Source organism: Mustela erminea, chromosome 7 (assembly GCF_009829155.1).
Source record: "Mustela erminea isolate mMusErm1 chromosome 7, mMusErm1.Pri, whole genome shotgun sequence".
NCBI lineage: Eukaryota > Metazoa > Chordata > Mammalia > Carnivora > Mustelidae > Mustela > Mustela erminea.
In genome coordinates, this window is record NC_045620.1 from 101782475 (window position 1) to 101794649 (window position 12175).

The 12175-nt window shown below is 47.3% G+C and overlaps 1 long non-coding RNA gene across 1 annotated transcript; it reads left to right on the forward strand.

Annotated features, from left to right (window-relative positions):
• Positions 1-883: 883 nt before the first annotated feature.
• Positions 884-11705, forward strand: LOC116595875. Its single transcript, XR_004287897.1, has 3 exons — positions 884-980; positions 10544-10601; positions 10771-11705. It is a non-coding gene; the product is annotated as an uncharacterized LOC116595875 (long non-coding RNA).
• Positions 11706-12175: the final 470 nt, after the last annotated feature.

The following is a 12175-nucleotide window of genomic DNA, read 5'->3' on the forward strand; positions in this document are numbered from 1 at the left end:
TGCGCAACACATCTGGTCCCAGCCTTAAATGATTTCATGTATAAAGAAATGAAAGCCAGGGGCGCCTGTATGGCTCAGTGAGTTAAAGCCTCTGGCTTCATTCAGCTCAGATCATGGTCTCAGGCTCCTGGGATCAAGCCCCGCATTGGGCTCTCTGCTCGGCATGGAGCCTGCTTGCCCCTCCCCCTCTGCCTGCCTCTTTGACTACTTGTGATCTCTCTCTCTCTCTCTCTCTCTCTCTGTGTCAAATAAATAAATAAAATCTTAAAAAAAAAAGAAAAGAAAAGAAAGAATGAAAGCAAAGCCAGAAGGAAGAGATGGCGGGATCAGTGATCTCGTGTAGTTTGAGCCAGCAGCTCACCTGGTACTCCCTATTTTTGAGACCCGGCTGTCCCTGTTGATACTCCATAGAGTCCCTTTCTTTCTAAGCCTGAGAGAATTACAGAAGTCTAAGTAGTCTCCTGAGACTTGGCTTATGGCCGGAACCCTGGCTGTGTGAGAAACTTCTGGAACCCCACTTGGAAAATGGAAAAGTAGCAGAGTCTGGCTATGTTAGCTCTGAAAGGTCCTTAGACACCACTTTACAGATAAGGAAACAGGTCCAGACAGAGCAAGTGGCTCACCTAAACCCACAGAGAGCTGTGATGGCAGAGCCAGTACTCCACCCCGAGTCTCCTGGCTGCTAGCCCTGTTTGAGCTGCAGCCAATCTGATGGTTTCCAGAGAGCACTGATGGGAGGAGTCCCACAGTTCATGAGGTAGTAGCAGCCTTATTGGAGGGGACCTGGGTTCAACCCCTGGCTCTGCCACCTGGGGCAAGTTACTTCATCTCTTCGCTCGGCTTTCCTTGGGGGTAATAACAATATCTCCCTCCTGCGGTGTTGTGAGGTTTAAATGGAGCACTGCATATGGAGCAGTGAGCACGACGCCTGGACCCAGGAAGAGCTCCTTCCACTGGAACCAGTGTTGTGCTCATTACTAGTAAGTGCACTGTTCTTGTGAGTCTGAGAAGCCAGATCTTGGCTCCTGTGCTACCCACACAGCTGTGACCGTAATCCTCACACAACCATGCCCAAGGAAGGAGTCTTTTCCCTATTTTACAAATAAGGAAACTGATATGCACGTCCAACCACATGTCTTCAGATCTGGATCAAGCACAAATAATTCTCTTGGCGGTTCTCAGCAAAATGACCTTTCAGCCATCCATCTGTTGTTTTCTCAAACTCCTCCAGCTTCAGTATTCAGTTCTGTTCAGTTATGGTCTGGGGCCATGTTTTGGGGGTAACATGTCCTGAACCCCATCCTATGCAGCATCTTGGGGCTTGTCCGAAGTGATGATGGTGCCTCCCCCAACCCAAAGCTACTGAAACAGATCTCTGGAGGCAGGACCAAGGATCTGTTCCAACAAGCTCTACAAAGCAGAGAAGTGCTGTGCTAAGGGACTGATAAGGGGTTGGTGGAGAGTCCCTTTGGATTTGTTGAGACCTCATAGGGATCAGGTTCAGGGTAGAGCTTCTGCAGCCTTGAATGCTGGCGTTTCTGCTGTATCGTTTTTATGCTGACATTTGTGCTGACATTTCTTATGTTAGCATTCGCTCTCCACACTACCATTGACGGATGTCTCACCTAAGACCTCAAAGGTGCCTAGTGTCTTGCTCTGAGAGTTTTTCCTTTTCATCTCGCTGGAGCTCATAAGGAAGGAGTCACTTAATGAGGGTTCTATCACAGACTCCACAGCCAGGGAGATGGCTGGTGAGGGCTGATCCTCAGTCACTGCCGTGGGTCACCATGGTGGGGACCGCGCTGGGACGAACCAAACCAGACGCCCTGACCACACAGGAAGCTGCACAATGAACACGTGTTTCTTCAACAACAATCACCTCCGTGTGCTGTGGTCTAAGAACTCATCAATATTCTCAAATGCACAGGGCAGAACTCTCAAGGCCAATTCAAGTTCACACAATGGCTTGCTGGAGGCAGATGGGCTTTTAGGGGAGCAGAAGAGTGGCAACATAGGAAATTTTCTCATCCTCCTGACCAAACCCGGCTCCCCTCATCTCCCTCACCTCTGCTTTATTTACACTTTTCTGTTACCACTCCTGCTGCTTGTCGCTCCCAGTCCAGATGACCTCCAACCTCGGTCACCAGAGACAGAAACTACCCAGAGTCCAACGTGCAGCTGGAACGCCGTCCTGGAGCTGGTGCCCTGGCAGTGAATAGCTCACCTCTTCACCAAACTTGATCCAAATCTGGCCTCCTGCCCAGCAGGGTCCAGCGCCAGGGTGTGCCTGGCACGAGATTAAGTTATGTAATCTGTTAACAGTAGAGTTGCACTTAATAAAAGCCAATATGCTTCTGAACACACATGTGGCGGGAGAAAAGAAGCAAGTCGCAGCTCTGTGGGGGAGCAGAGGAAGGGCTTGGACTGGGTGTGGGGGCCGATGTGCATCGGAAGACTGAAGGTCCAAGGTCCTAACAGTCAATGGAGGCATCTTTGCTAGGGCTCGGAACAACGGCCATTCGTCGCAGATGTTTCTTGGCACTGTTCCAGACACTGGGACTATAAAGACCAGCACCAGAGATGGTGGGATATCAGGCAAGGATGAGGGGGTGGTTCCTGAAAATGATCCCTCAAGAAGATTAATTGTAGGGCGCCTGGATGGCTCAGTGGGTTAAGCCGCTGCCTTCGGCTCAGGTCATGATCTCAGGGTCCCGCATCAGGCTCTCTGCTCAGCAGGGAGCCTGCTTTCTCTTCTCTCTCTCTGCCTGCCTCTCAGTGTACTTGTGATTTCTCTATGTCAAATAAATAAATAAAATCTTTAAAAAAAAAAAAAAGAAGATTAATTGTAAATATTATTGCATTGGAGTTCTTAGCCTTCTTGTTTGCATGCTTGCTTCTGTCCTTCCTTCATCCCCTCCCCTTCCTTGGTTCCCCCCTTTCTCTCTCTCTTTTTCTTTCTTCCTCCCTCCCTCCCCCTTCCTTCCTTCCCCTCCTCCTTCCTTCTTTCCTGCCGGCTTTGCCCCCTTCTTTCCTTCCTTCCTTCCCTCCTTCCTCCCTCTTTTTAGGTAAGGACAACTGTCTGGGGAAGGTGCCTTGGCTCTAATTGACCTCAATCAGTGCTAACTTGTATGTTTGTAAAGGTCACCCGATGACACTGGTGGAAAAAATAGGCAACGAAATTTAAACACAGATTTAGTAAGTCTCCTTAGGGATATGACCTCACAACGAAAAGAATTACATGTTTTTGTAAACAAGGACTTTAAAGGTCATTTTCAAATACAAGCTCTGGAGATGACAAATATATACCTACTAGGGAAACGGAGGAGAAAAATTGTCCCAGTATTATGTGGGGATGGCTAATTGGGGTTTGGGGTAAAATTTCCAAGGTCAGCATCACATGTGGGTTTAGAAAGTACTGGATCTCGGACCTCTTAAGTGAAATGGCAATGATGTGGGAAACTGAATGGGAGGGGTCATTTCCCTGGCAGACTCTGAAACAGGGCGGCCCCCTTTTCTAGCTAGACTCAGCCCCTGGGGAGGGTCAGTATCACTTTTGCTCTTCATCTCTGCTTCCAAACCATTCTCCCTGATTCCCTCTGAAAAAAGCCAGTGGGCTTCTGACTCCCCCTCGGGATCTCACCAAGCTATCCCACTGGTGCCCTCCTAGTTGCAGGCACCTGCTGACTCCAGGTGACTTCCTGTCATTCCTTGAGGACTTTGATTCACTCTCATGCTCTCCAGCACTGTTTTAGCTCCAGCTTTATTTCTTGGTGATTTCAAACCCCACAAAGATCCTCCCCAAGTCCCAGTGTCTTTGTCCACTCAGGCTGCTATCACAGATTGTCAGAGACTGGGCAGCCTAAAGACAGAAATGTATTTCTCACTGTTCTAGAGGCTGGGAAGTCCAAGATCAAGGCAGACTGAGTGTCTAGTAAAGACCTACTTCCTGGTTCATACTCTACCTTCTTCTCCCTGGGTCCTCATATGGCAGAAGGAGCAAGGGTCTCTCTTTTATAAGGGCACTAATCCCATTCATCAGGGCCCCACCCTCATCTAACCACCTCCCAAAGGTCAGTCTTCCAAACACCATTGCATCAGGGAGTCAGATTCAACATATGAGTGGGGGGATGAGGGGGGCACAATCATTTAGTCTATAGCACCCAGCCTCCAATTCCATGACCTATGCGTGAAGACCAGTGACCTTGTCACCTCCCCCTCAACCACTCACTTCCACAGACATACCCTAGAACCCACCACTACCACTGACTAGAGAGCCTTCGGTCGTGTCAGTTTCTTGTGTCCCACGCTCCAGTCACTACACCCTGTTTCTCCAGCTCACTCCTTCTCTAAAACAGACTGCAATAATTCTCCTTCCACCTGAGATATGCGATCTCTGATATAACCATGTCTACCACTAATATTTAGCCCCTTCATTGACTCATTTCCTTACCCAACTTCTTAAACCCCTCAATAGCATCTTTGGTGGAGTAGATAACTCTACCTTCCTGACACAGTCCTGGTTTGGATTTACACTCTCCTTGGATCTCCTCCCACCACGCTAGCCACTCCTTCTCATATCTCTCTGACCCTGATCACCAGGAATTCCCCAAGGTTCCGGCTTTGGACATTTCCCTGTCACTCTTTGCCAACCTCACCAAGTCTCAAGGACTGAGTGACTCCCAAAGATAGCTCTTTAACCTAGATCTTGACCCTAAACACCAAATTTCTGTCTCTAACTTACAACCCAACCTCTCTACTTGGATGTCTAATGGGCATCTTAAACCCAACACCACCTATCCCTCCACTGTGTTCCTCCTGATCTTCATCTCAGAAAAGGACAAAGCCAGTTGCTTGGGCCCAATGAGCTGGCAGTCACCCTTGAGTCCCTTCTTCCTCTCATGTCCTGCATGCAATCAGTTGGTAGATCCTGTTGGCTTACATTCAGAACCCTGTGCTTCTTACCCTGGCTGCTAATATGGTCCAAGCCACTGTCATCTCCCATCTGGATTATTCCAGTAGACTCCTAACTGGTCTCTCTGCCCCTGCCCTCAACCTTGCCATCCATTCTTCATAAAGCAACCTGAGTAAACTTTCTGGAACTCAAGTCAAATAGATTTCAACTCACTTGTCAACACTCACTGATTGTTAACAGTCGCCTGAAGTGCCCTGTGGAGAACTAACTCTTGGTTTAGAGAAAAGAATGCCATGGTCATTTGGCACTGTGTGCCAAGGCCCAGGCAGAAGGAGTGGGACGTTTGAGCCACAGAATTACATGGCATAAGACAAGGCTTCTCTCCCTGGTGGACCTGCTTGGTCTGGGTTCCCCAGAGAGGGGGGAATCTGTGGGCAGGTCGTTTAGTCAAGAGGTGATTCCAGGAGGGGGGAGTAAGACAGAGAAAGGCTAGATGGGAAAGGAAGAAAGCCAAAGCAGAGTATCTTAATAAGTAGGTCACCTCTAAGAGCACCCAAGCCTCGGGGCCGGGGGCACCTCTGAAAGAGGGTTGGGAACACACCTCAGAGTTGTCCCACCTGAGGGGAAGGGGGTAGAATCTGTTCTCCAATGCCCCTCAGCTTCCAGTGCACCAAGGATGAAGCCCCAAGATGGAGGTCACGGCCAGCAGGTAGATGCCCTCGGCCCTTATAAACAGGATGCTGTCAGAGTCTTCTCCAGTGCCCTAACCGCCCTGCTCTGACAACAGAGTTCAACCCCAGCAACTCGCTCCTCCAGAAAAACAGGTCAGACCCAAAGCTAACTAGGGAAAGCTGGGTGGCTTAGTGGGACGGACAGAGGCTCCGGAGTCATCCAAACCTGGGTCCACATCTTGGCCCAAGCTGGGACTTCAGATGAGTTACAGGACTTCCCATCATCCTCATAGTAACCGAGAAGTAACATAACAGCTCCTGCCCGTGGGGTGTTGTGAGGATCCCCTGAGACTCCCTGTTTAGATTCTTCCCCGACACTCACCCCACAACTCATCTGCACAGCTTGTCACACAGCCGCCTCCACACACACATAAAGCATAAACTGCCCAGAAGCTCAGCCCCTGTCTAGGCCTAACATTGAGCGTATGCATGACAGCAGTGGGCTGTGGGGCAGGAAGAAGTTGTTAGAACTTTCTTTTATCCTTATTTTTAGTTATCCTTTTTTAAAGTTTTGTTTTTGCTTTTGTTTTATAACAACCATAATAGAATTGAGCAAGTGCATGATTTATGCATAAATAAAGGTACAAAAATTAGGGAGTGTGCTCAAAAATATCTCAAGGGTGTATGATCTAAATAGTTCAGAGACGGCTGCCATAGATCCTTATTTCTTGGCCTGGGTAACACATGTCTGGTCTCATTCCTGCTCAGGACTCTCCCCATAGCCCGCCCTGCCTGTAGTCTCACTCTTTCCTCCTAGAATTACATCCTGCAGCCGTTCGGTCCCTGGCTTCTCACAGTTCATAAAGAAAAGTGTTACTTGTTCCATGTATGATCTTGCCCCTTCCTAGGCCTCTCCCCACAGCACCACCACTGTTGTCTCCCACACCTGTTGCTTTCTGAGGCAGAAACTGTCAGGGTCTTCGTGTGGGCCACAGACCAAGATCAGTTTCATGCGTCAGTTGCCCTGAACTTGCCCACTTCCTGGGCCATATCCTACGGTTCCTGGTCCCCCACCTGGGCTACATGCCTTTGCAGTTCCCAGGGCAGACCCTGAGCTCCCACCTCTGTTTCTTTCCTCAAGATGTGCCTGTCCCCAGGCCTGCAGATCTAAATCCCATCGGACTCCCAGGCCCAACTCAGCAGCCCCAAGGAGCAGGGCCACTGGGTAACATCTTCCAGAACCTTCTAGAAACTGTACCTGCCTGGACCCAGTGACACTTCCCAGGGGCTGCTTTGGGTCAGGTTCAGCTACATAATTTGTGGGCTCAAGATAAAAATGAAAATCAAGGCCCCTTATTCAAAAAAGAAGAGGGGCACCTGGGTGGCTCAGTGGGTTAAAGCCTCTGCTTTTGGCTTGGGTCATGATCCCAGGGTCTTGGGATCCAGCCCCATGTCGGGCTCTCTGCTCAGCAGGGAGCCTGCTTCCTGCTCTCTCCCTGCCTGCCTCTCTCTCTACTTGTGATCTCTGTCTGTCAAATAAATAAATAAAATCTTAAAAAGAAGAAGAAGAAGAAGAAGACGAAGACGAAGAAGAAGAAGAAGAAGAAGAAGAAGAAGAAGAAGAAGAAGTAGTAGTAAAGCTGCCATTAAATGTACTAAAATAGAAAGCTTTTTCTTTTCTTCCCAAAACTCTCTCTTGTCCCTTCATGGTGTTTTTTGGTTTCCTATTCAGTTGCACTCCCTCGGGCAAGGGGCTGCGATGGCAGACCCTCACCGGCACCGTGCCACCTGTGTCTTCCACAACTCGGTGCTCACACATCGTGGGCTGTGGGGTTCCCTCTCCCACTGGAAGGGGCTGGATTAGCATGTTGAGGCAGGCTTCCCCCATCACATCGGTGGGCGAGCCCCCGGGGGGTTGCAACCTGCACACTGGGCGGCTCTAGGTACCTGCATCAGGGGAGGGCAAGAATCTCGCCTCTGCCGAATGCACCATGCCACCAGCCCAGGGCAGAGACAGCTGCCATCCCGCCGTGTCCTGAGACACAGCAGGGCCCTCCGGGCCCGGGCCCCTCTGGCCAGGGCAGGGAGTGGCAGTGGCTGCTGGACCAGGGCAGGGAGGGGAAACTAGCTGAGAAGAGGACACCAGGTGGAAGGAGGCCGGGCAGCAAAGACCACATCCGGAGGAGACAGCAGAAGATAGGACGGTGCTTGCGCCGAGGCCACCAGCTACCAGCACGTGTTTCATTGTCCTATTGGACTTTACTTCCACAACACCAGCTCAGGGATTCATTGACTAAAAACCTCATGCACCCCCACCAAGTCCACTGCAGTGTTATTTACAACAAAATATGGAAAGACACTAAGTATGAATCAATGGATGAATGGAAAAAGAAAATGTGGTATATATATATATATATATATATATACACACACACACACATATATATATACAACTGAATTTTATCCAGCTATAAAAAAAAAAAGAAGAAGAAATTCCTGCCATTTGTGAGAACATAGATGGCGTTATGCAAGTGAAATAAGACAGAGAAAAACAAATATTACATGATCTCGCTTATATGTGAAATTTGAAAATAACGCCACCACAAAACTGAGTTCCTAGATACAGAGAACAGACTGGTATTTGCCAGAGGTGGGGAGGATGGGTCAAAGGTACAAACTTCCAGTTATAAGATAAACAAGCCATAGAGATGTAATGTCAAGGACGGTGACTATTAATTATACCATATTCCATATTTGAAAGCTGCTAGGAGAGGAGATCGTTGTGTAACTCTGTATGGCGACAGATGTCAACTAGACTACTGTCGGATCATTTCTCTGTATGCGCAAATATTGCTTCACTATGTTATACACCCAGAACTAATTTATGCCTCAGTTAAAAACTTCAAGACAAGGCAAGAGCACGAAGTCCCAAACGCAGGAGCTTTCTGACTATGGGGCCTGTGGGACTGCACTGGTCTCCCACACATAGGTCCCGCCCTGCTTTAGATTATAGTTATTAATGCATAGTGTGTGTGTCGAATCTCCTCACGGAGTTTGATGTTTCCCCACCGCAGGCTGCTACACAAAATGCCTTGAGGTGACAGGTGGACAGGCATTTAAAACACTTGAATAGTTTAATAGTTTATATTTATTGTGATGTGTATTAGAAAAAATCATGACTATCACAATCCATAATCTCGCAGCAATACTGTGTCAGTTCGCGCTGCTATGACAAAACATTGTCAGCTGGCTGGCTTAGCAGTGACAGATATTTCTCTCTCACAGTTCTGGGGGCTGGAAGTCTGAGATCAGGATGCCGGCACGGTCAGGCTCCGGTGGGAGACCTCTTCCTGGCTGCCAACTGCCCATCTCTTGTAGCCCCTGGGGGTGAAAAGAGAGAAAGAGAGCTCTCTGGGGTCCCTTTTACGGGAGCACTGGTCCCATTCCTGAGGGGTCCATCCTCATGACCTAAGCACCTCCCAAAGGTCCCACCTCCTCATACCAGCAATATAAGAATTTTGGAGGGACACAAACCTTTAGTCCATAATAGATACATAAGCTCTCTTAGAAACAAATTTATTGAAGGGAAACAATCAGTTCCTCTGAAGAAAAATATTAAGTAAAAGATTGTAAATGTGATAGTCAGATATGGTAAAAAATGAGAACAGTCCTCAGAGTTTGAGAAACACCACACTGGACTGTGAGTTCTTCACAGTCATATAAAGCTTGTCATATATGTCATACGGGCCTAGATATCCCTCTAATTGCTCCTTAGTCTCCCTGAATGTCCCCTTTAGGGGCAGCCAATGCCAAGCGAATGAATCAGAAAATTATCCAATGACAACTTGGGCACCTGCAGCCTGAGCTTCTCTTTTGAAAATTTCACTTCTAGGACTTTTTTTTTTTTAAAGATGTTATTTATTTATTTGACAGACAGAGATCACAAGTAGGCAGAGAGGCAGGCAGAGAGAGAGGAGGAAGCAGGCTTTCCAAGGAGCAGAGAACCCGACATGGGGCTCGATCCCAGGACCCTGGGATCATGACCTGAGCCCAATGCAGAGGCTTTAACCCACTGAGCCACCCAGGTGCTCCCCTTCTAGGACTTTTTTCTGATTAATCAACTTACTTGGGATTCATTTCTACACATTTTAGAAAAAAAATGGCTAAAGAAATCAATTTCTTCAAGATAGAGCTCGTTTGGGAATACACTGCCTGCCTCTCATTTTCAGAACCTCTTCCTGATCCCCGGGTTCAGAAAATCACAGAAAATCAGAAAATCAGACCCTTAGAGCAAAATGCAAAGTGTCGTCTCATCCACGCCCTGGCTCCCAGTTAGCCTGAAGGCTGGGTCCTGCCTGTGGTCTGAGAGGACACTGGGTGACATGTATTTCCCCAAGAGCTCAGCCTGTAGGATTATCACGACGAGAAGACACTGGTTGATATTCTTGGGAGGTCCTGGATGAATAAACAGCCAGAAGTTTTTCATCAAAAAGTTGCCAGCCCTTACAGAAACGGTTTCCAGCGTCACCTTTCCATCAGATTTTACCTTATTAAACAACAGAGCCACAAAATTTTAAAAAGGACAAAGACTGAGATGTTACCCATGGCAAACATTTTGGAAGCGAGTTTCACTAAAATGGAGGAAAAGGAGAAACACAGATTTTTAAAAATTTAATTAATATCTAATGTGTTGTTAGTTTCAGAGGTAGAGGTCAGGGATTAGTTAGTCTTATATAACACCCAGTGCTCATTACATCACCTGCCCTCCTTAATGCCTGTCACCCGGGTACCTCCTCTCCCCACCCCCACCCCTCCAGCAACCCTGTTTGTCTCCTATAATTAAGAGTCTCTTATGGTTTGTCTCCCATATTAAGAGTCTCTTATGGTTTGTCTCCCTCTCTGATTTTGTCTTGTTTCATTTTTCCCTCCCTTCCCTTATGATCCTCTCTTTTGGAGAAAGACGGATTTGATGATTACAGGCCAAAACCACCATCTCCAGCTTCACCAGCGTTTGTCAGGTGACCTTTTGTTTCTTGAATAATCATTAACATACATTTATACGTGTTGTTTACCGTCGCTATTTAATGAATGACCCAAGAGAGGATGTTTCTCTGATGATGCTTTCAACCTACTGAAACATATCCCCAGTGTTTTCTTTCTTTCTTTATGAGAAACTTTATTTTGCAGGTTTGAGGCAAGCATTTGGAATGAACTGACACATTTCTGGACTTATCCATCGCATAAATCGAGGATGGGTGTATGTGCTCATGGTAAAAATTCAAATATTACGGGGGCACGGGTGACTCTGAAAGTGAGAGTTCCCCTATAGTTATGCTTTCTGAAAATAAGCAGTATTTCCAGTCCTTGGTACATTCTTCCAGATTTTGTCCACGCTTATGTACATACAAGCAAGAGGCTGTTACTTTTTGTGCTGTATAAAATTGCCTTTCCCTTGACTCTGCCTTGGACATCTTTTCACGTCAGTTCATCAAGAGCTATGATGTGAGAGGACTCACATGTGACTCCTCAGACACATATCTGTGGTCAGACTCAATAGAGCATCATAATTCCAAAGGATCTGCTGAGCTCGAGTTTCTTCCCAACACCACAGACCAGGAAGGATGACATTCACCAACGCTTGGGAAATGGCTGACTCTTCTCAGAGAACATCCCCACTCATCGCCCACAACCCATGACCTGTCCCTCGCAGCAGAGCTGCTGGGGACCGCCATCATGCTGGCCAAGCCCACCCACTTGTCCCAAAAGGTGACTTCCCAGGCAGATCTAGCTTATCAATGGGACACTATCCTCACAGGAAAAGTCTGAGTTCTAGGAAAGGAATACACTTACTGGAAAATATGCAGAGAAAAACAGCATAATCAGAATGACTACATGTTTAACGAAATGCCTACAAAGTAAACCATTATGTCAACTTCATTAATTGGTCAATTTACTATTTATCATCGTTTCACGACATTTGAAAAATGAATTGAAAGTAACGTTGGCCCATTTGCAAGAATTCTTGAGGAATGCATGAAGACTGCCAACAAATAACATGAATTCCTCATATCCTTATTATTTTTAAAAGCAAAATTATTAAAGGGGTGCCTGGCTGGCTTAGTCGGTGGAGATGCAACTCTTGATCTCAGGATTGTATGTTTGAGCCCCACGTTGGGTATAGAGATTACTTAAAAATAAAATCTTAAAAATATATATTCACACCCATCTGTGAGTATGTGTGTGCATGTGTGTGTGTGTGTGTGTGTACATAAATATGTAATAGTGAGGGCTGTGCTTGACATGTGGATTACTCCTGGGCCAGAGTCTTTAGGAGTAGGAAGACCTAGGGCTGCACAAGACCCCAAGGAACCCTGTGGTCAGCCAGGATCGCCTTCTGCACACACGCGATAGGAGTCGTGCTGAGTCAAAAGGAAGTTCTTCCTCAACAATTTCTAAAAATAGTCCTTAGCACGAGGGCAGGATATTAGTGGTCTGGGAACTAGGAGAATCAGAGGCAGAATTTAGAGAGCCGACAAAGGTGGAAACCCATGGCCTAAAAGGTGTCTTTCAGGCTCCCCTGGACCTCTAGAAA